Genomic DNA, 22,021 nt, shown 5'->3' on the forward strand with positions numbered 1-22,021 from the left:
AAGCCTCCAGGTACCCAGGGTCGATCACAGAGGAAGTGTGCCTGGTGGAGAGCACGCCAAAGACTGTGGGCCAAGCTCAGTAAAGGGCTGGAGTGTGTGCCCCCCACGCGGCCTTGGGGAGTAGCCAATTGGTCAGGCAGTAGCTCCAGAGGAGGGGACGGTGCCCTGCTGCCTTCAGGAGCCGCGATTGGGAAGCGTGATTTCAGCAGCACAGGCCCTGGATCCCAGGGGCCCGGGGTCACAGCCGGCGATCCTGTGCTCCCCCTGGAGCAGGCAGAGGAGAGGAGGGCACAGGACAGCAAGGATGCTCCTGCCGCCGGGTGCCCCCAGGCTGTGCAGATCAGCACCTACAGCCCGGGAGCATCCAGGCCAGTGTGGACTGGGAGACTCTGGTAGTTACTGCGGGAGCTGACTCCAGAGCTGGGGAACTGGCCGCCACCAGTGTTGATTTTCCTCCTAGTGTCACCCTGTGCCTGGGACGGAGCGGGGCACCAGGGAACAGGGGCCTCACAGGATAAACAGCTCCCACTGAGCCTTGCACCTGGCAGGGGGTGGGGCAGCTCCCCCAGGTATACACACCTGAGAATCAGCACAGAAGGCCCCTCCCCCAGAAGACCAGCTGGAAGGACAGGGGAAGAGAAAGTTCTGGACGGAGCAGCACTGGAAAACTCCAGGGGAAGTCGAGGGATTTACAGTATATAGAACCAGAGGATTCTCATATTTTTTTCCTTGCTATTTCCAGTACAACTCATTTTTAGCCACTCTGCACTGAGCAAAATGACTAGAAAGAAGAACTGACCACAAAAGAAAGAATCAGAAACAGTACTCTCTGCCACAGAGTAACACAATTTGGATTACAATTCAATGTCACAAAGCCAATTCAGAAGCACAATTATAAAGCTACTGGTGGCTCTGGAAAAAAGCATAAAGGATTCAAGAGATGTCATAACTGCAGAATTAGATCCAATCAGGCTGAAATTAAAAATCAATTAAATGAGATGCAATCCAAACTGAAGGTTCTAATGACGAGGGGTAATGAGATAGAAGAAAGAGTGAGAGACAGGGAAGACAAGTTGATGGCAAGGAAGGAAGCTAAGGAAAAAAAAAAGAAAAAATTAAAAGATCATGAGAAAAGGTTAAGGGAAATAAATGACAACCTCAGAAGAAATAATCTACGTTTAATTGGGGTTCCTGAGGGCGCCAAAAGAGACAGAGGACCAGAAAGCATATTTGAACAAATCATAGCTGAGAATTTCCCTAATTTGGGGAGGGAAACAGGCATTCAGATCCAGGAGATAGAGAGGTCCCCCCTAAAATCAATAAAAACTGTTCAAAACCTTGACATTTAATAGTGAAACTTGCAAATTCCAAAGAGAAAGAGAAAATCCTTAAAACTGCAACAGACAAGAGATCCCTAACTTATATGGGGAGAACTATTATATTGACAGCAGACCTCTCCACAGAGACCTGGCAGGCCAGAAAGGGCTGGCAGGATATACTCAGTGCCCTAAATGAGAAGAACATGCAGCCAAGAATACTTTGTCTAGCAAGACTCTCATTCAGAATAGAAGGAGAGATAAAGAGCTTCCAAGATAGGCAGAAACTGAAAAAATATGTGACCACCAAACCAGCTCTGCAAGAAATATTAAGAGGGACTTTAAAAGAAAGAGGAAGTCCAAGGGAACAATCCACAAAAAAAGGGACTGAATAAGTATCATGATGACACTAAATTAATATCTTTCATAGTAACGCTGAATGTGAATGGGCTAAATGATCCTATCAAAAGATGCAGGGTATCAGACTGGATAAAAAAGTAAGACCCATCTATTTGCTGTCTACAAGAGATTCATTTGAGACCTAAGGACACCTACACCCTGAAAATGAGAGGGTAGAGAACCATTTTCCACTTAAATGGTCCTCAAAAGAAAGCAGGGGTAGCAATACTCATATCAGATAAATTAAAGTTTATCCCAAAGACTGTAGTAAGAGATTAAGAGGGACACTATATCATACTTAAAGGATCTATCCAACAAGAGGACCTAACAATCATGAATATTTATGCCCCAAATGTGGGAGATGCCAAGGATATCAATCAATTAATAACCAAAGTTAAGACATACTTAGATAATACACTAATAGGAGGAGACTTCAACATGGCGTTTTCTGCAAATGACAGATCTTCTAAGCACAACATCTCCAAAGAAACAAGAGCTTTAAGTGATACACTGGACCCAATGGGTTTCGCAGATATTTACAGAATTTTACATCCAAACGCAACTGAATACACATTCTTCTCAAGTGCACATGGAACTGTCTCCAGAATAGACCACATACTAGGTCACAAATCAGGTCTCAACCAATACCAAAAGATTGGGATTGTCCCCTGCATATTTTCTGACCATAATGCTTTGGAATTTGAACTCAATCACAAGAAGAAATTTGGAAGAAACTCAAACACATGGAGGCTAAAGACCATCCTGCTAAAAGATGAAAGGGTCAACCAGGAAATTAGAGAAGAATTAAAAAGATTCATGGAAACTAATGAGAATGAAGATACAGCCATTCAGAATCTCTGGGATACAGCAAAAGCAGTCCTGAGAGGGAAATACATTGCAATACAAGCCTCCCTCAAAAACTGGAAAAAACTCAAATACACAAGCTAACCACACACCTAAAGAAGCTGGAGAAAGAACAGCAAATAAAACCTACACCAAGCAGAAGAAGAGAGTTAATAAAGATCCGAGCAGAACTCAATGAAATAGAGACCAGAAGAACTGTAGAACAGATCAACAAAACCAGGAGTTGGTTCTTTGAAAGAATTAATAAGATAGATAAACCATTAGCCAGCCTCATTAAAAAGAGAAAAGATTCAAATTAATAAAACCACGAATGAAAGAGGAGAGATCACAACCAATACCAAGGAAATACAAACGATTTTAAAAACATATTATGAGGGCAGCCACGGTGGCTCAGCAGTTTAGTGCCTGCCTTTGGCCCAGGGCGTGGTCGTGGAGACCCGGGATTGAGTCCCACGTCAGTATCCCTGCATGGAGCGTGCTTATCCCCCTGCCTGTGTCTCTGCCTGTCTCTCTCTCTCTGTTTTTTTTTTCTCTCTCTCTCTCTGTGTCTCATGAATAAATAAATAAAATGTCGTGTTCAAAAAACATATTATGAGCAGCTATATGCCAATAAATTAGGTCATCTAGAAGAAATGGACACATTTCTGGAAAACCACAAACTACCAAAACTGGAGCAGGAAGAAATAGAAAACCTGAACAGGCCGATAACCAGGGAGGAAATTAAAGCAGTCATCAAAAACCTCCAAGACACAAAAGTCCAGGGCCAGGTGACTTCCCAGGGGAATTCTAATAATCGTTTAAGGAAGAAACAATACCTATTTTACTAAAGCTGCTCTGAAATATAGAAAGGGATGGAATACTGGAATACTTCAAAACTCGTTTTTTGAGGCCAGCATCACCTTAATTCCAAAACCAGACAAAGACCCCCACCGAAAAGAATTATAGACCAATATCCCTGATGAACACAGATGCAAAAATTCTCAACAAGATATTAGCCAATAGGATCCAACAGTACATTAAGAGGATTATTCACCATGACCATGTGGGATTTATCCCCGGGATGCAAGGCTGGTTCAACACACATAAAGCAATCACTGTGATAGATCATATCGACAAGAGAAAAAAGAAGAACCATATGATACTCTCAATAGATGCAGAGAAAGCATTTGACAAAATACAGCATCCATTCCTGATCAGAACTCTTCAGAGTGTAGGGATAGAGGGAGCATTCCTCAGCATCTCAACAGCCATCTACAGAAAGCCCACAGTAAATATTATTCTCAATGGGGAAACACTGGGAGCCTTTCCCCGAAGATCAGGAACATGACAGGGATGTCCACTCTTACCCCTGCTATTCAACACAGATAGTACTAGGAGTCCTAGTCTCAGCAATCAGACCACAAAAAGAAATAAAAGGCATTCAAATTGGCAAAGAAGAAGTCAAACTCTCCCTCTTCACAGATGACATGATACTGTACGTAGAAAACCCAAAAAATTCCACCCCAAGATTGCTAGAACTCATACAGCAATTCGGCAATGTGGCGGGATCCAAAATCAATGCACAGAAATCAGTGGCATTCCTATACACTAGCAATGAGACTGAAGAAAGAGAAATTCAGGAGTCAATCCCATTTACAATTGCACCCAAAAGCATAAGATACCTAGGAATAAACCTCACCAAAGAGGTAAAGGATCTCTACCCTAAAAACTACAGAACACTTCTGAAAGAAATTGAGGATGACACAAGAGATTGAAAAATATTCCATGATCATGGATTGGAAGAATTAATATTGTGAAAAATGTCAACACTACCCAGGGCAATTTACACATTCAGTACAATCCCTATCAAAATACCGCGGACTTCCTTCAGAGAGTTGGAACAAATCATCTTAAGATTTGTGTGGAATCAGAAAAGACCCCGAATAGCCCGGGGAATATTGAAAAACAATACTAGACACAGGGGGCATCACAATGCTGGATTTCAAGTTGTACTGCAAAGCTGTGATCTTCAAGTCAGTGTGGTTCTGGCACAAAAACAGACACATAGATCATTGGGACAGAATAGAGAACCCAGAAATGGGCCTCAACTCTACGGTCAACAAATATTTGACAAAGCAGGAAAGACCATTCACTGGAAAAAGGACAGTCTCTGCAATACATGGTTCTGGGAAAATTGGACGGCCATATGCAGAAGAATGAAACTAGATCATTCTCTTACACCATGCACAAAGATAAACTCAAAATGCATGAAAGATCTAAATGTGAGATAAGAACCCATCAAAATCCTAGAGGACAAGACAGGCAACACCCTTTTCGAACTTGGCCACAGCAGCTTCTTGCAAGATACATCGATGAAGGCAAGGAAAACAAGAGCAAAAATGAATTATTGGGACTTCATCAAGATAAAAAGTTTCTGCACAGCAAAAGAAACAGTCAACAGAACTAAAAGACAACCTACAGAATGGGAGAAGATATTTGCAAATGACATTTCAGATGAAGGGCTAGTATCAAGATCTATAAAGAACTTATGAAACTCAATAGCAAAGAAACAAACAATCCAATCATGAAATGGGCAAAACACAGCAACAGAAATTTCACAGAGGAAAGTATAGACATGGCCAAGAAGAACATGAGATAGTGCTTTGCATCCCTTGCCATCAGGGAAATACAAATCAAAACCACAATGAGGTACCACCTCACACCAGTGAGAATGGGGAAAATTAACAAGATGGGAAACAATAGATGTTGAAGAGGATGTGGAGAAAGGGGAACCCTCTTGCACTCTTGGTGGGAATGTGAACTGGTGCAGCCACTCTGGAAAACTGTGTGGAGCTTCCTCAAAGAGTTAAAAATAGAACTTCCCTACGATCCAACATTTGTACTGCTGGGGATTTATGCCAAAGATACAGATGTAGTGAAAAGCTGGGACACCTGAACCTCAATGTTTATAGCTGCAATGTCCACAATAGCTAAACTGTGGAAGGAGCCTTGGTGTCCATCGAAAGAGGAATGGATAAAGAATATGTGGTCTATATATACAGTGGAATATTACTCAGCCATTAGAAATGACAAATACACACCATTTGCCTCAAGGTGGATGGAACTGGAGGGTATCATGCTGTGTGAAGTAAGTCAATCAGAGAAGGAGAAACATTATATGGTCTCATTCATTTGGGGAATATAAAAAATAGGGAAATGAATAAAGGGAAAAGGAGAGAAAATGAGTGGGAAATATCAGTGAGGGTGACAGAATATGAGAGGCTCCTAACTCTGGGTAATGAACAATGGGTGGTAGAAAGGGAGGTGGGCGGGGGTTTGGGATGACTGGGTGACAGGCACTGAGGGGGCACTTGATGGGATGAGCACTGGTTGTTATGCTATATGTTGGCAAATCGAACTTCAATAAAAATACATATAAAAAGACAATAAGGGAATCCTATGAATAATATACATAAGTCTGACAATTTAGATAAATTGGATCAACTCCTTGAAAACTATGAACTACCACTGTTTACCCAATGAAATGGTCATGTGAATACTCCTATAGTTATTAGGGAAATTTAATTCATAATTTTAAAATTATCACAAAAGAAATCCCAAGACCAGATAGTTTTCCTGGAGAATTCTACCAAGTACTTAAAAGAATTAGTGCCCATTCTACACAATATCTTCCAGAAAATCCAAAAGGAGGGAACACTTCTCAATTCATTTTATGAAGCTAGTGTCACCCTGATATAGACACCAAAGATATTGTAAAATATAAAATACAGACCTCATGAATAATGACTTTTAATTTAAATGTCCTTAGCAAAATATCAGAAAGTAGAATTGGCAATATATAAAAAGAGTCATATAATGTGGCCAAGTGGGGTTTATTCCTGTGATATAAAGGTGGTTTAATTTTCAAAAAATCAGTCAATGTAATATCATATCAATTGGCTAAAGAAGAAAACTCATACAATCATACATTGATGCAGAAAAAGCATTTGATAAAATCCAACATCCTGTCATGATAACAACTCTCAGCATACATGGAATAAAGGGGAACTCCATCAATTTGATAAGGAGCATCTACAAAAATCCTACTCTTAGCATCACACTTAATAATGAAAGACTGAATGCTTTCCGTCTAAGATCAGAAACAAGTAAAGGCTATCTCCTCTCATGCTCTTATTCAACACAGAGCTGGAATTTAGAGCCAACATTATAAGTAAGTAAAAGCAATAAAAACCATTCAGATTGAAAAGGAAGAAATAAAACTGCCCCTATTTGCAGATGACATATATAGAAAATCCCAAGTAATCTAAAGACAAAAACAAACCCAAACAAAAGAAACTCTAAGAACTTATAAGTTCAGCAAAGTTGAAGCATACAAGATCAACACACAAAAACATTTCTATACACTAACAATGATCATAGGGAAGCAAATTTTTTAAAATAACATTTACAACTGCTGCAAAGTAGATGAAATAGGTATAAATCTAAAAGAACATGTATAGGACACACGTGTATGTTGAAAACTACAACAATGCTGATGAAATAAATAAAAGATCTAAATAGACACACTGTGTTCATAGATTGGAAGACTCAATATAGTAAAGATGTCAATTCTTTCCAAACTCATATAGAGATTTAATGCATTTCCTATCAAAATTTCATCAAGATGTTTTGCATGTATAGACACAATTATTCTAGAAAGGCAGAGGAACTAGGAACAAAATAAAAAAAATCCAGAGATAGACCCAAACAGATACACTCAGCTTATATCTGACAAAATTGCAAAAACAATTTGATGGAGGAGAGATAGCCTTTCCAACAAATGGTGCTGTGACAAGTGGATAACTGCTGGCCTAAAATTGAACCTCAATGTAAGTCTCACACACACACAAAAAAAAAACCCCTAAAAATGGATCATGGATCTAATGTAAACATAAAACTATAGATGTTTTAGAAAAAAAAGAAAGGAGAAAATCTTTAGAATACAGGATTATGCAAATAGTTCTTAAACTTGACACCAAAAATGTGATCCATTAAAAGAAACATTGATAAATTGGATTTCGGGTACATCATTCATTCTTTATTAACTATTACCACAGACTATTATGTCCTAGGTGCTACAACTTTTAATATGATTAAGATGCTGTCCCAGCCTTCACCAAGTTCATAGTTTAACAGGGAAAAAGAGATACCTAAACTGATAGTTATGATGAGATATGGTAAATCCACAGAGGAAAGAACCATGAGGTGTCTTACAGGAATAAGGAATGGTTTGTAATATATAGTAGGACCCTTTATCACTGAGTAGGGGCTTACCAGGTAAAGGAGTGGGAGACTATTACAAGCAGAGTGATCACTCTCGGAAAGGCAAAGAGTTGTGAAAGGATACTGTGTGTTCAGAAAATGGTTAAGATGCTCAAGGAGGCTAAAAGTCATGAGATGTGAAAGAAGACATATTTGAGGTAGATTCAAAAGGGTTTGCTAACTGCTTAGATAAAAGTGAAATGGGTAGCTAAGATAAAGGAGGGCTCGAGATGCTTCTCTAAGTCCTACTTTAGGGAACGAGGACTATTCATTGAGACTGGGGACAGGAAAGAAAGGGAGTTCTTATTTTTGGGATGGAGGGGTCATATCAAGACATGCTGAGGTTGAGAAGCTGTGTTTCTAGACAAAAATATCCTTTGAACAACTGGAAATATGAGGTTGGTATTCAGAAAATAGTTCTGAGCTAGAGATGTAAATTGAAAGGCATCAGTATTCAGGTAGTTGAAGCCATGGCAGTAAATTGTTACATATTCAAAGGACAGACTGAGGAGCTGGGTTATGTGTGTGCATGTGTGAGGGACAAAAAGAAACTGATGGAGCAAAGTCCAATGTTCTTTTTTTATTTTAAAGATTTTATTTATTTATTCATGAGAGACACAGAGAGAGAGAGAGAGAAAGGCAGAGACACAGGCAGAGGGAGAAGCAGGCTCCATTCCATGCAGGGAGCCTGATGTGGGACTCGATCCCGGGTCGCCAGGACCACACCCTGGGCTGAAGGCGGTGCTAAACCGCTGAGCCACCGGGGCTGCCTCCAATGTTCTTTTTTTTTTGACTGCTTGCCATTCAGTCTTCACCAAAAGTAGTTTAGATTCCCCTCAATGCATTAAGAGAATTCTGGCTTGATCCATTTCTCAGCAATTGCTGCCAACTCCCTTCTCTTCAGTCTCAGCATGGCATCTCTGGGGAGGTAAGGATCTGCTGAGGTCAGTAAAGAAAATTCCATAGCTTTCTTTGGTAAATTATCACTGACTACAGAAAGTGATTTAGAAGTCCTCTAGAAGACCTAGCTACAAATGATGCATTTCTTTTTGTGCTGTCCTTAATGAGGGAAAAACACAACAGACATCCTGTTGTGTATATCACAGAATGTGTTTTCTGGGATGGACAGCATGGAAAAGTAAATTTTTCAAAAAAAAAATGAAGTCGCTGATTGGAAGTCTTAGGGTTGACAACAAAAAAGGGATGGATAAGGGAGACCATGGGGCACAATTATGGTACTATAGAAAAGCGGATCTTTTTTTTTTTCTACAGAGTTATTTCAGTACTTAAAAGCAGTTATTAAGTCATTACTTCCTGTCTTACAAAACAAATATATAAATAACCCAACACACAGCTTATATACTTTGCAAGGCAACAATCTTCCGTGAACATTAAATTTGTAGTGGAATTAATTAAGTTGGCATTTTTTGTTTTTTAAACCATCCATGGCCAGTGGCTATTTCTAAGGTGCTGAAAACTTTATATTCTCTGGATTGAATAATCTTGGTTCTTTTACAAAGCCTTCACTTGCATGACTTTCCTATCCATTAATCATTTTATAGCACTTCCTGAATTGCTCACCAAACTCTCTGCACCCATTTTTAGCTCTTTTTTTTTCTTAAAAAAAATTATTTATTTATTTATGATAGTCACAGAGAGAGAGAGAGAGGCAAAGACACAGGCAGAGGGAGAAGCAGGCTCCATGCACCGGAACCTGACGTGGGATTCGATCCCGGGTCTCCAGGATCGCGCCCTGGGCCAAAGGCAGGCGCCAAACCGCTGCGCCACCCAGGGTTCCCCCATTTTTAGCTTTTATGGTAGGATCACTTCAACTTTCTAACCAAAAACTGTGTTTAAACATTGTTCAAAAAAGCCCTTGAAGAAAACATTTCAGAGAAAAAACGTGTCAGACAGTGTTGCTAAAGGAGGTAAAATACCTTGGGATATTAAGTCCAGTTATTGGGTCCAAATTAAACTAGTATCTTCTAACTCCTGTTTAAAAAGCAGTAAAGTGGAAGGAAGAAAAGAAATACAATATAGAAAAATAGAAAATGTCTCCTGCTTAGGGAAAGAGAGAAAAAAGATTTTTATTTCTTTAATGAAGCTATTCGTTTCCCTGTAAATTCTGTCTGATATGGAAGGACAAAAATGATAGAAGGAAATCTGGGAGCAAGGAGGTTGAAAAAGTAAATTTGGAGTTTCTCACTGGTTAGCTCCAATGGCTAAGGCTAGGGAAACAGCTTATCTGTAGCCAACATAGTGTGAATTACAGTTAATCTGAGAGAGGCAGACTATTTTGGATACTGAGTTAATCCCAAGGATGAGAACATGTTGTCAAAGAGCTTTTTTGTTTTGTTTGAATTATGATTCAGGATGAGTTGATAAAAGCCAAGTCAGAGTATCATACCTGGTAGTGCCTTAGCTGTTTGTTGTTTTTAAAAAATTGCTCTAAAATTGCCTGCAGTGTTGGTTACTGTTAACCTCAGGTGTTTTATTTTATTTTATTCTATTTTTATTTTTATTTTATTGATTTATTCATAGAGACCCAGAGAGAAAGAGAGAGGCAGGACACAGGCAGAGGGAGAAGCAGGCTTCATGCAGAGAGCCCGACGTGGGACTCGATCCAGGGTCTCCAGGATCATGCCCTGGGCTGCAGGCGGCGCTAAACTGCTGCGCCACGGGGGCTGCCCACCTCAGCTGTTTTAACATGAATATGTATTATTATTTTAAGAGAAAGGCATATTTTTCTCTTTTCTCAATGTTGTCAAACATAAAGTCTGACTTGTCTGTAGAGATTAAGTCTGGAAAAATAAAGGGGAAAGACAGATAATACTTCTTAGATGTCAAATCTCAAGTATCTTATCTATATGCTCCATTTCATCCCCAGAAGAACCCATTGAAAATGTAAGAAAACTGACTCAGAGATATTAAGGAACATATTTCACCTGTCAGTCCATTGCTTGAATTATATTTGTGTTCAAAGTTTTCTTCCCAAGGTGTCATTCACTCATTCATGCTCTGGAGTCATGTCCTGAAATCAATGGTGAACAATACAAGGTCCTGTCTTTAGGGAGCTTTACCTATTCCTGACCAACCCTTCTAGTTTCAGCTTAGTTTGAGTCTTCTCCAATCTGTTGCCCTCCCTGTCGACATTCTATCATCTGCCTAATCAATGGGCATTCTCAAATTTATATCCTTATGTTCAATGTAAGTATGATTCACTCAACAGGGGAAAAACAAAATGTTCGACCAGACTTTTCTCTGACACAATCAACCAAATTAGTGTAGGAAAAAGCTATTAGGTCATATCCAGTCCATCCCTTTGGGAACTGAACAAAACCATTCCTTGTATTGTACCACATTATTTCTCAACTACATTGTCCTGCCTATTTGTAAATAATTATAAGTGACTCAGTGGCAGGGTTTCCACCATTTCCTCTCAAAGGTTAGCCCACAATCCAGTAATTTTCAGTGTCAAGATGGTTTATCTGATAGTCAGGCTAAATAGCCCTTGTCTTGATTTCATCTAATTATGCCATCATCTACTCTGATTCCCAGTCTATGCAATCCTCATTTATTGTTGTATTTATACCCTTAAAATATAGCTACATAGCTATCATACCCAGTTTCCTCCCATCTCTAAGAGTCCGTTTGGTGACTCAAGATAACTTTGGCAGAGGAAACTCTACAACCTCACCACAACATGCAGCCACCTCAGTATTTCCTACCCTATGTAGAGAATGCCATCTATAGGTGGTTCCCAACTTACAATGGTTCAACTTATGACTTTTTTGCATTTATGATGGTGTGAAAGCAATACATACTCTGTAGAAACCATCATTTGAACTTTGAATTTTCATCTTTTCCTGGGTTAGTGACATATAGTATATGTCATAATGCTGGATAGTATATGTCATAATGCTGGATAGCCGCAGTTTCCAGTCAGCCATGCAATCATGAGGGTATTAAACTCTCATGATACACTTACAACCATTCTGTACATATACAACCATTTTGTTTTTTACTTTTAGTATTCAATAAATTATAAGCTATTCAATACTTTATTGTAAAATATGCTTTGTGTTAAGTGATTTTGCCTACCTGTAGGCTAATGCAAATTTTTTTTAAAGATTTTATTTATTTATTCACGAGAGACACACAGAGAGAGAGAGAGAGAGAGAGAGAGGCAGAGACACAGGCAGAGGGAGAAGCAGGCTCCATACAGGGAGCCCGACGTGGGATTCAATCCCGGGTCTCCAGGATCATGCCCTGGGCTGAAGGCAACGCTAAACCGCTGAGCCACCTGGGCTGCCCTAATGCAAATGTTTTGAGCAGGTTTAAGGTAGGGCTAAGCTACGATGTCTGGTAGGTTAGCTTTATTAAATGCACTTTCTTTTTTAAAGATTTTATTTATTTATGAGAGAGAGAGAGAGGGAGGCAGAGACACAAGCAGAGGGAGAAACAGGCTCCATGCAGGGAGCCCAACATGGGACTCGATCCCGGTTCCCCAGGATCAGGCCCTGGGCTGAAGGCAGTGCTAAACAGCTGAGCCACCCGGGCTGCCCAAATGCACTTTCAACTTAGAATATTTTCAACTTATGATGGGTTTATCAGGACATAGCACCATCATAAGTCAAGGAAGGTCAGTAATTTCTTGCAGTTCTGGGGTCAGATCTTCCAGGTTTCTGTCTATATACTGGGCAGTGGTATGAGTATCCAGAGACCACAGATTACATCTCAACTACCTCCTTTGTAATTTTCATTCTTCTATTCCTCTAGGATACAGAAGCACCTCTTTATAGTTATTTTTTTTTCAACTACATGTTTTGAGGATAGAATGGATCCAATTATTCAAAAGAACATCTTAGAAAATTTTGTTGACTCTGAGTGCAGAATTCATTTATTTATTCACAAAGTCAACCTTTATTGGAAACCAGCAGTGTCATACACTGTACAAGTCACTAGGTAAACCATGTGAATCTGACATATTCCTCTTCCACAAGGAATTTTCAGTCTAATAAAAGAGACAAGTCCTTCTCTTCAATTTATACCCCACCTCCTTTTCTATAGACTATTGTGTTCATAAATTCTTTACCTCCCATTTACCTTTCACTGAATTTATTTTAATGAAGCCTCTTCTGCTAACGTCAACCAACAACCTAATTGGCAAACCCAACAGCCTCTTTCCAATATTCATACAACTTGAATGCAAGAACATTTAACAGTCTTGATCAATGGCCTGCTCCTTCATGACATCTTACCCCGCCATTGGTTTCCATGACAGCAGTCTCCCATATGTCCCCTCCTACATCTCTTATTGCCTTTTTAAAATCTTTTATATGCCCTTTCTCCTCTCATTCTTGACTGATGGCTTCCCTTGCATTTGGTTAAAAAAGAGAAGCACTGAGAACATCCTTATCTTTCCATTAGTACATCAGCAACATAATTTGTCTTACTTCTTCTTAATATATATAATTATTTTTTTAAATCAAAGTTCAATACCCCATATCTGCTCTGACCTCCCCAAGGAACTTGTGACTAAAATTATCTTTTCTTTTCTATACCATCAATTTCTCCCTCACTACTGGGTTATCCCATTAGCAAACAGATAATTAATATACATTACTTAAAAGAAAATATCCCTTTCTTGATCCCAATTGCTTTCCAGCTAATACTTCACTTTTTTCTACCCTTCACAGATAAATGCCTAAAAAAGACAGCCTTCACTTTTTCGCTTCCCATTTTTTCATAAAACAATTTAGGCTTTGTCTCCAACATTTTACTGTCAAGGTTACCAATGACATTCATGTTGCCAAAATCAATAGTCAATTCTCAGAATTACTGTCTCATCAACATTTGACACAGTTGACTACTCCCTCTTGAATCAGTTTCTTCACTTGAGCTATGGGACATCACTCTCTTTTAGTTTTCCTTCTAACCACATTGGCCACTTCTCAGTTTATTTTTCTGCCTGTTCCTTATCTGCCCTACCTCTAAATCCTGAGTTCAGTCCAAGGACTTCTTCTCTTAGCCATCTACATTTAACTCCATTAATCATTTCATCTAGTCTCAAAGCATTAATTCACAGAAAATGACTCCAAAATGTTCCTTCCCTTCTATACCACCCTTTTTGGAAGATCCTCCCCTCACCCTGGCTCCATGGCTGCAATTACCATCTATCCAAATAACCTCCAATCTAATTATTGAGTCCTTGTTTCTTTCCTGTACCCAAAAATAACAGTTACAATGGCCTGCTGGATATTTATACTCAGAGGTCTTACAGACTCTTAAAACTCCACATGTCTAAAATGAGACTCATTACTTTCCTTCCTTCTGATACAAGGTATATAAAATACTGAGTCAAATGCTCAGTACCTAGTAGATACTCACTAAGTGCTAGTTCTTTTAACTCCATATAGTCTATTAAGCAAGAAATTTTGGACTCATCTGTGACTCATACTTATTTCCTTTACTGAACCAACCTCCTCAATTTTGAAGTATTTGTAAGTCTGACAACCTAACACCCAGGTATTCCCAGCTTTTAATCCTCACTCCAGTAACCCTGATTGCCCTTGCTTGGCACACATTCATTCAATTCAGTTAGCTATTCAGTGAGTATCGAGCTTATAACCCTGTTAGGCACTATGGTGGCTATGCTAGAGATATAAGGATGAATAACACATGGACACTGACCAAAATTTACAGGGGGAAACAAATGGGTAAACAGGATGTTACAATAGTATAGACAGTTCCAGATAGAAGAAATTGGGGGATGTTGTTTAAGGGAGGAAAATCTAATGCAGTCCCAGGATGAAATTGCTAAGGAAAGAGTCTTAGAAGTAGTAAAGCCTTGGTCAACTCTTGAGTGTTGGATAAGAGTTAGCTAAGCAAAGAAGAGGGACAGTGGTGATTCCAGGAATAAGGAATGGAATGTGAAAAGACACAGAGATATGAAAGATGATGTTACTGTTGGTGGGAATGCAAACTGGTGAACCCACTCTGGTAAACAGTATGGAGGTTTTTTAAAAAGTTAAAAAATAGCACTACCCTTCAACCCAGCAACTACACTATTTGGTATTTATCCAAAGGATACAAACAGTGATTTGAAGGGGCATGTACACACATACCCCTCCAATGTTTATAGCAGCAAGGTCCACAATAGCCAAACTATGGAAAGAGACCAGATGTCCATGAATGGATAAAGAAGATGTGAATATATATATATATATATATATATATATATATATATATATATATATATATTACCCAGCCATCAAAAAGAATGAAATCTTGCCATTTGCAGTGATGTGGATAGAACTAGAGGATATTATGCTAAGCGAAATAAAAGCCAGCCAGAGAAAGACAAATACCATATGATTTCCCTCATATGTGGAATTTAAGAAACAAAATAGGGGAAGGGAAGGAAAAATAAGATGAAACAGAGAAGGAGGCAAACCATAAGAGACTCTTAACTATAGGAAACAAACTGAGGGTTGCTGGAGGGGAGGTGGATGGGGGGATGGGGTAATTGGGTGATAGGCATTAAGGACAGCACTTGATATAATGAGCACTGGGTGTTCTATGCAACTGATGGATCATTAAATTGTACCCCTGAAATTAATAATACAGTATATGTCACCTAAATTAAATTTAAATAATTTTTTAAAAGGAAAGACAGTATTATAGTTGGAGAAGTACATGGAGTGGATATGGCTATAGCATACAGTGTGACCTTGAATGGTGATAAATAAGGATTATATTCTAAGTGGCCTTGTTTAACCAAATTAAAGACTTTGGATTTTATCCTGAACAAAATAGGGAATGTTGAAGGCTTTGGTGAGTAAGGGTTTCAAGACCAGATTTACATTTAAAAAGAGGACTCTCTGCAGGGTGGAGAATAAATTCAGGAAGTAGGGAACATGACAATACTGAAGATAGATAAACTAGTTGAGAGACTACTATACTGAACAAACAAGAGAGGAGAAATTTGAGAATTAGTCAGTAGGTAAAAATTGGCAAGACTTGATCAATAGATACAGAAGTGAGTAGTTTAAAAAGCTGAGTTCATTGTGAACTATTTACTTACATAGAAGTACCTGGAGGGAGAATCAGGTGTTGGAAATGGAGGTTAATGAGCTTAATATATATATGTGGATATTTTGAAATAACTATAGGGGCATATAAATGGGGAAGTCCAGAAACAAGTGGGATATATGGGAGAGTAGTGTGGGATAAAATGGGATTTAAAAGTCTTACTACGTAAAATCAGGATAATAATTTAAAATTACCCAGAATATGTAGTGTGAGTAGAGAACCTTGTGCTGAATTTTGGAGGATATAATACTTATGGGGAAGATTGAGGAAGAGAACCATTGAAAAAAATAGACAAGGGAAACCACAGACAAAACAGGAGAAGATGAGTATTACTGGAGCTGAAGAAAGAAGAAATTTTGAGAAGGAAGCAGTGTTCAACAGTGTTAAGTACTGCAAAAAGGAAGTACTGAGTTGAACGTTGCTCACCCCAATTCATGTACACTTAGAATCTCAAACTTATTTAGAAATTATAGCAGCGGAGAGGAGGGGCAAGATGGCGGAAGAGTAGGGTCCCCAAATCACCTGTCCCCACCAAATTACCTAGATAACCTTAAACTTATCCTGAAAATCTATGAATTCGGCCTGAGATTTAAAGAGAGAACAGCTGGAATGCTACAGTGAGAAGAGTTCGCGCTTCTATCAAGGTAGGAAGACGGGGAAAAATAAATAAAGGAACAAAAGGCATCCAAGGGGGAGGGGCACCGCGAGGAGCCGGGCTAAGGCCGGGGGAGAGCCCCAGGACAGGAGAGCCCCGTCTCGGAAAAACAGGAGCTGCACCAACCTTCCCGGGTGGAAAGGGGCTCACAGGGAGTTGGAGCAGGACCCCAGGAGAGCGGGGATGCCCTCGGCTCCGTGGGACACTAACAGACACCTGCGCCCCCGGGAGAGTGTGCAGAGCTCCCTAAGGGCTGCAGCGCGCACAGCAGGACCGGAGCAGCTCGGAGAGGCTCGGGGGCGGCTCCGCGGAGGGGGCTGCGCGGCCGGGAGCATGAATCCAACAGCGGAGACCGGGAGCACAGGGCGCCGGGACACAGCCCAGGATCTGGCCTCCCCCGGGACAGGCAGAGGCCGGGAGGGCCCAGGACAGCAAAGACGCTCCTGCCCCGAGCTGAGCAGATCAGAGGACCCGCCCCGGAGCCTCCAGGCCCTGCAGACGGAGAGCTCTGGAGTTACTGCGGGGCTGAATCCAGGGCTCCAGGGCTGGCCCTGCCACTGCGGTTGTTCCTCCAGGGGCCTCACGGGGTAAACAACCCCCACAGAGCCCTTCACCAGGCAGGGGGCAGGCAGCTCCCCCAAGTGCTAACACCTGAAAAATCAGCACGACAGGCCCCTCCCCCAGAAGACCAGCTAGAGGACAAGTTCCAGGGGAAGTCAAGGGACTTAAAGTATACTGAATCAGAAGATACTCCCCCGTGTTTTTTTTTCTTTTTGATTTCTGATTGCTTCCCCCACCCTTTTTTTCACCTTTCTTTATTTTTCTTTCTCTTTTTCTTCTCTTTTTTCCTTTTTTTCTTCCGTTTTTCTTTTTTCTTTTTCTCTTTTCTTTCGTTCTCTCTCTCTCTTATTCTCCTTTTTCCAATACAACTTGTTTTTGGCCACTCTGCACTGAGCAAAATGACTAGAAGGAAAACCTCACCTCAAAAGAAAGAATCAGAAACAGTCCTCTCTCCCACAGAGTTACAAAATCTGGATTATAATTCAATGTCAGAAAGCCAATTCAGATGCACTATTATACAGCTACTGGTGGCTCTACAAAAAAGCATGAAGGACTCAAGAGACTTCAAGACTGTAGAATTTAGATCCAATCAGGCAGAAATTAAAAATCAATTGAAAGAGATGCAATCCAAACTAGAAGTCCTAACGACGAGGGTTAATGAGGTGGAAGAATGAGTGAGTGACATAGAAGACAAGTTGATGGCAAAGAGGGAAACTGAGGAAAAAGGAGACAGACAATTAAAAGACCATGAAGACAGATGAAGGGAAATAAATGACGGCCTGAGAAAGAAAAACCTAGGTTTAATTGGGGTTCCCGAGGGCGCCGAAAAGGACAGAGGGTCAGAATATGTATTTGAACAAATCCTAGCTGAAAACTTTCCTAATCTGGGAAGGGAAACAGGCATTCAGATCCAGGAAATAGAGAGATAACCCACCTAAAATCAATAAAAACCGTTCAACACCTCAACATTTAATAGTGAAGCTTGCAAATTCCAAAGATAAAGAGAAGATCCTTAAAGCAGCAAGAGACAAGAAAGCCCTGAATTTAATGGGGAGGAATATTAGGGTAACATCAGACCTCTCCACAGAGACCTAGCAGGCCAGAAAGGGCTGGCAGGATATATTCAGGGTCCTAAATGAGAAGAACATGCAACCAAGAATACTTTATCCAGCAAGGCTCTCATTCAAAATGGAAGGAGAGATAAAGAGCTTCCAAGACAGGCAGCAACTGAAAGAATATGTGACCTCCAAACCAGCTCTGCAAAAAATTTTAAGGAGGACTCTTAAAATTCCCCTTTAAGAAGAAGTTCAGTGGAACAATCCACAAAAACAAGGACTGAATAGGTATCATGATGACACTAAACTCATATCTCTCAATAGTAACTCTGAACGTGAACGGGCTTAATGACCCCATCAAAAGGCGCAGGGTTTCCAGACGGGATAAAAAAGCAGGACCCATCTATTTGCTGTCTACAAGAGACTCATTTTAGACAGAAGGACACCTACAACCTGAAAATAAAAGGTTGGAGAACCATTTACCATTCAAATGGTCCTCAAAAGAAAGCAGGGGTAACCATCCTTATATCAGATAAAATAAAATTTACCCCGAAGACTGTAGTGAGAGATGAAGAGGGACACTATCTCATACTTAAAGGATCTATCCAACAAGAGAACTTAACAATTCACAATATATATGCCCCGAATCTGGGAGCTGCCAAATATTTAAACCAATTAATAACCAAAGTGAAGAAATACTTAGATAATAATACACTTATACTTCGTGACTTCAATCTAGCACTTTCTACACTCGATAGCTCTTCTAGGCACAACATCTCCAAAGAATGGAGAGCTTTAAATGATACACTGGACCAGATGGATTTCACAGATATCTGCAGAACTTTACATCCAAACTCAACTGAATACACATTCTTCTCAGGTGCACATGGAACTTTTTCCAAAATAGACCACATACTGGGTCACAAAGCGGGTCTGAACCGATACCAAAAGATTGGGATCGTCCCTTGCATATTCTAAGACCATAATGCCTTGAAATTAGAACTAAATCACAACAAGAAGTTTGGAAGGACCTCAAACACGTGGAGGTTAAGGACCATCCTGCTAAAAGATGAAAGGGTCAACCAGGAAATTAAGGAAGAAGTAAAAAGATTCATGGAAACTAATGAGAATGAAGATACAACCGTTCAAAATCTTTGGGACGCAGCAAAAGCAGTCCTAAGGGGGAAATACATCGCAATACAAGCATCCATCCAAAAACTGGAAAGAACTCAAATACAAAAGCTAACCTTACACCTAAAGGAGCTAGAGAAAAAAATAGCAGATGGACCCCACGCCCAGCAGAAGAAGAGAGTTAATTAAAATTCGAGCAGAACTCAACGAAATCGAGACCAGAAGAACTGTGGAACAGATCAACAAAACCAGGAGTTGGTTCTTTGAAAGAATTAATAAGATATATAAAACATTAGCCAGCCTTATTAAAAAGAAGAGAGAGGAGACTCAAATTAATAAAATCACGAATGAGAAAGGAGAGATCACTACCAACACCAAGGAAATACAAAAGATTTTAAGAACATATTATGAACAGCTATACGCCAAGAAATTAGGCAATCTAGAAGAAATGGACGCATTCCTGGAAACCCACAAACTACCAAAACTGGAACAGGAAGAAATAGAAAACCTGAACAGGCCAATAACCAGGGAGGAAATTGAAGCAGTCATCAAAAACCTCCCAAGACACAAAAGTCCAGGGCCAGATGGCTTCCCAGGGGAATTCTATCAAACGTTTAAAGAAGAAATCATGCCTATTCTACTAAAGCTGTTTGGAAAGATAGAAAGAGATGGAGTACTTCCAAATTCATTCTATGAGGCCAGAATCACCTTAATTCCAAAACCAGACAAAGCCCCCACCAAAAAGGAGAATTACAGACCAATATCCCTGATGAACATGGATGCAAAAATTCTCAACAAGATACTAGTCAATAGCATCCAACAGCACATTAAGAAAATTACTCACCACGACCAAGTAGGATTTATCCCTGGGACACAAGGGTGGTTCAACACTCGTAAAACAATCAATGTGATTCATCATATCAGCAAGAGAAAAACCAAGAACCATATGATCCTCTCATTAGATGCAGAGAAAGCATTTGACAAAATACAGCATCCATTCCTGATCAAACCTCTTCAGAGTGTATGGATAGAGGGAATTTTCCTCAACATCTTAAAAGCCATCTCCGAAAAGCCCACAGCAAATATCATTTTCAAGGGGGAAGTACTGGGAGCCTTTCCCCTAAGATCAGGAACAAGACAGGGATGTCCACTCTCACCACTGCTGTTCAGCATAGTATTGGAAGTCCTAGCCTCAGCAATCAGACATCAAAAAGACATTAAAGGCATTCAACTTGGCAAAGAAGAAGTCAAACTCTCCCTCTTTGCCGATGACATGATACTCTACATAGAAAACCCAAAAGCCTCCACCCCAAGATTGCTAGAACTCATACAGCAGCAATTTGGCAGCGTGGCAGGATACAAATTTAATGCCCAGAAATCAGTGGCATTTCTATACACTAGCAATGAGACTGAAGAAAGAGAAATTAAGGAGTCAATCCCATTTACAATTGCACCCAAAAGCATAAGATACCTAGGAATAAACCTCACCAAAGAGGTAAAGGATCTATACCCTAAAAACTATAGAACACTTCTGAAAGAAATTGAGGAAGACACAAAGAGATGGAAAAATATTCCAAGCTCATGGATTGGCAGAATTAATATTTGAAAATGTCAATGTTACCCAGGGCAATTTACATATTTAATGCAATCCCTATCAAAATACCATGGACTTTCTTATGAGAGTTAGTACAAATTATTTTAAGATTTGTGTGGAATCAGAAAAGACCCCGAATAGCCAGGGGAATTTTATAAAAGAAAACCATATCTGGGGGCATCACAATGCCAGATTTCAGGTTGCACTACAAAGCTGTGGTCATCAAGACAGTGTGGTACTAGCACAAAAACAGACACATAGATCAATGGAACAGAATAGAGAACCCAGAAGGGGACCCTCAACTTTATGGCAACTAATATTCGATAAAGGAGGAAAGACTATCCATTGGAAGAAAGACAGTCTCTTCAATAAACGGTGCTGGGAAAATTGGACATCCACATGCAGAAGAATGAAACTAGACCACTCTCTTGCACCATACACAAAGATAAACTCAAAATGGATGAAAGATCTAAATGTGAGACACCATAATCCTAGAGGAGAACACAGGCAACACCCTTTTTGAACTTGGCGACAGTAACTTCTTGCAAGATACATCCACGAAGGCAAAAGAAACAAAAGCAAAAATGAACTATTGGGACTTCATCAAGATAAGAAGCTTTTGCACAGCAAAGGATACAGTCAACAAAACTAAAAGACAACCTACAGAATGGCAGAAGATATTTGCAAATGACCTATCAGATAAAGGGCTAGTTTCCAAGATCTATAAAGAACTTATGAAACTCAACACCATACAAACAAACAATCCAATCATGAAATGGGCAAAAGACATGAAGAGAAATCTCACAGAGGAAGACATAGACATGGCCAACATGCACATGAGAAAATGCTCTGCATCACTTGCCGTCAGGGAAATACAAATCAAAACCACGATGAGATACCACCTCACACCAGTGAGAATGGGAAAAATTAACAAGGCAGGAAACAACAAATGTTGGAGAGGATGTGGAGAAAGGGAAACCCTCCTGCACTGTTGGTGGGAATGTGAAATGGTGCAGCCACTCTGGAAAACTGTGTGGAGGTTCCTCAAAGA

The 22,021-nt window shown here is 40.0% G+C and overlaps 1 protein-coding gene and 1 long non-coding RNA gene across 2 annotated transcripts in view; both read right to left on the reverse strand.

The window, feature by feature from the left end:
- The window catches only part of SHROOM4 (shroom family member 4), a 273,467-nt gene that overhangs the window by 74,096 nt on the left and 177,350 nt on the right, over nt 1-22,021 (reverse strand). The window lies entirely within an intron of this gene.
- On the reverse strand, nt 8,583-11,746 carry LOC111094696. The gene is made up of 3 exons (XR_005386271.1): nt 11,650-11,746; nt 10,826-10,911; nt 8,583-8,800 (listed from the first exon to the last, which is right to left on the reverse strand). It is a non-coding gene; the product is annotated as an uncharacterized LOC111094696 (long non-coding RNA).

The sequence above is a fragment of the Canis lupus genome, chromosome X (assembly GCF_011100685.1).
Source record: "Canis lupus familiaris isolate Mischka breed German Shepherd chromosome X, alternate assembly UU_Cfam_GSD_1.0, whole genome shotgun sequence".
In the NCBI taxonomy this organism is placed as follows: domain Eukaryota; kingdom Metazoa; phylum Chordata; class Mammalia; order Carnivora; family Canidae; genus Canis; species Canis lupus.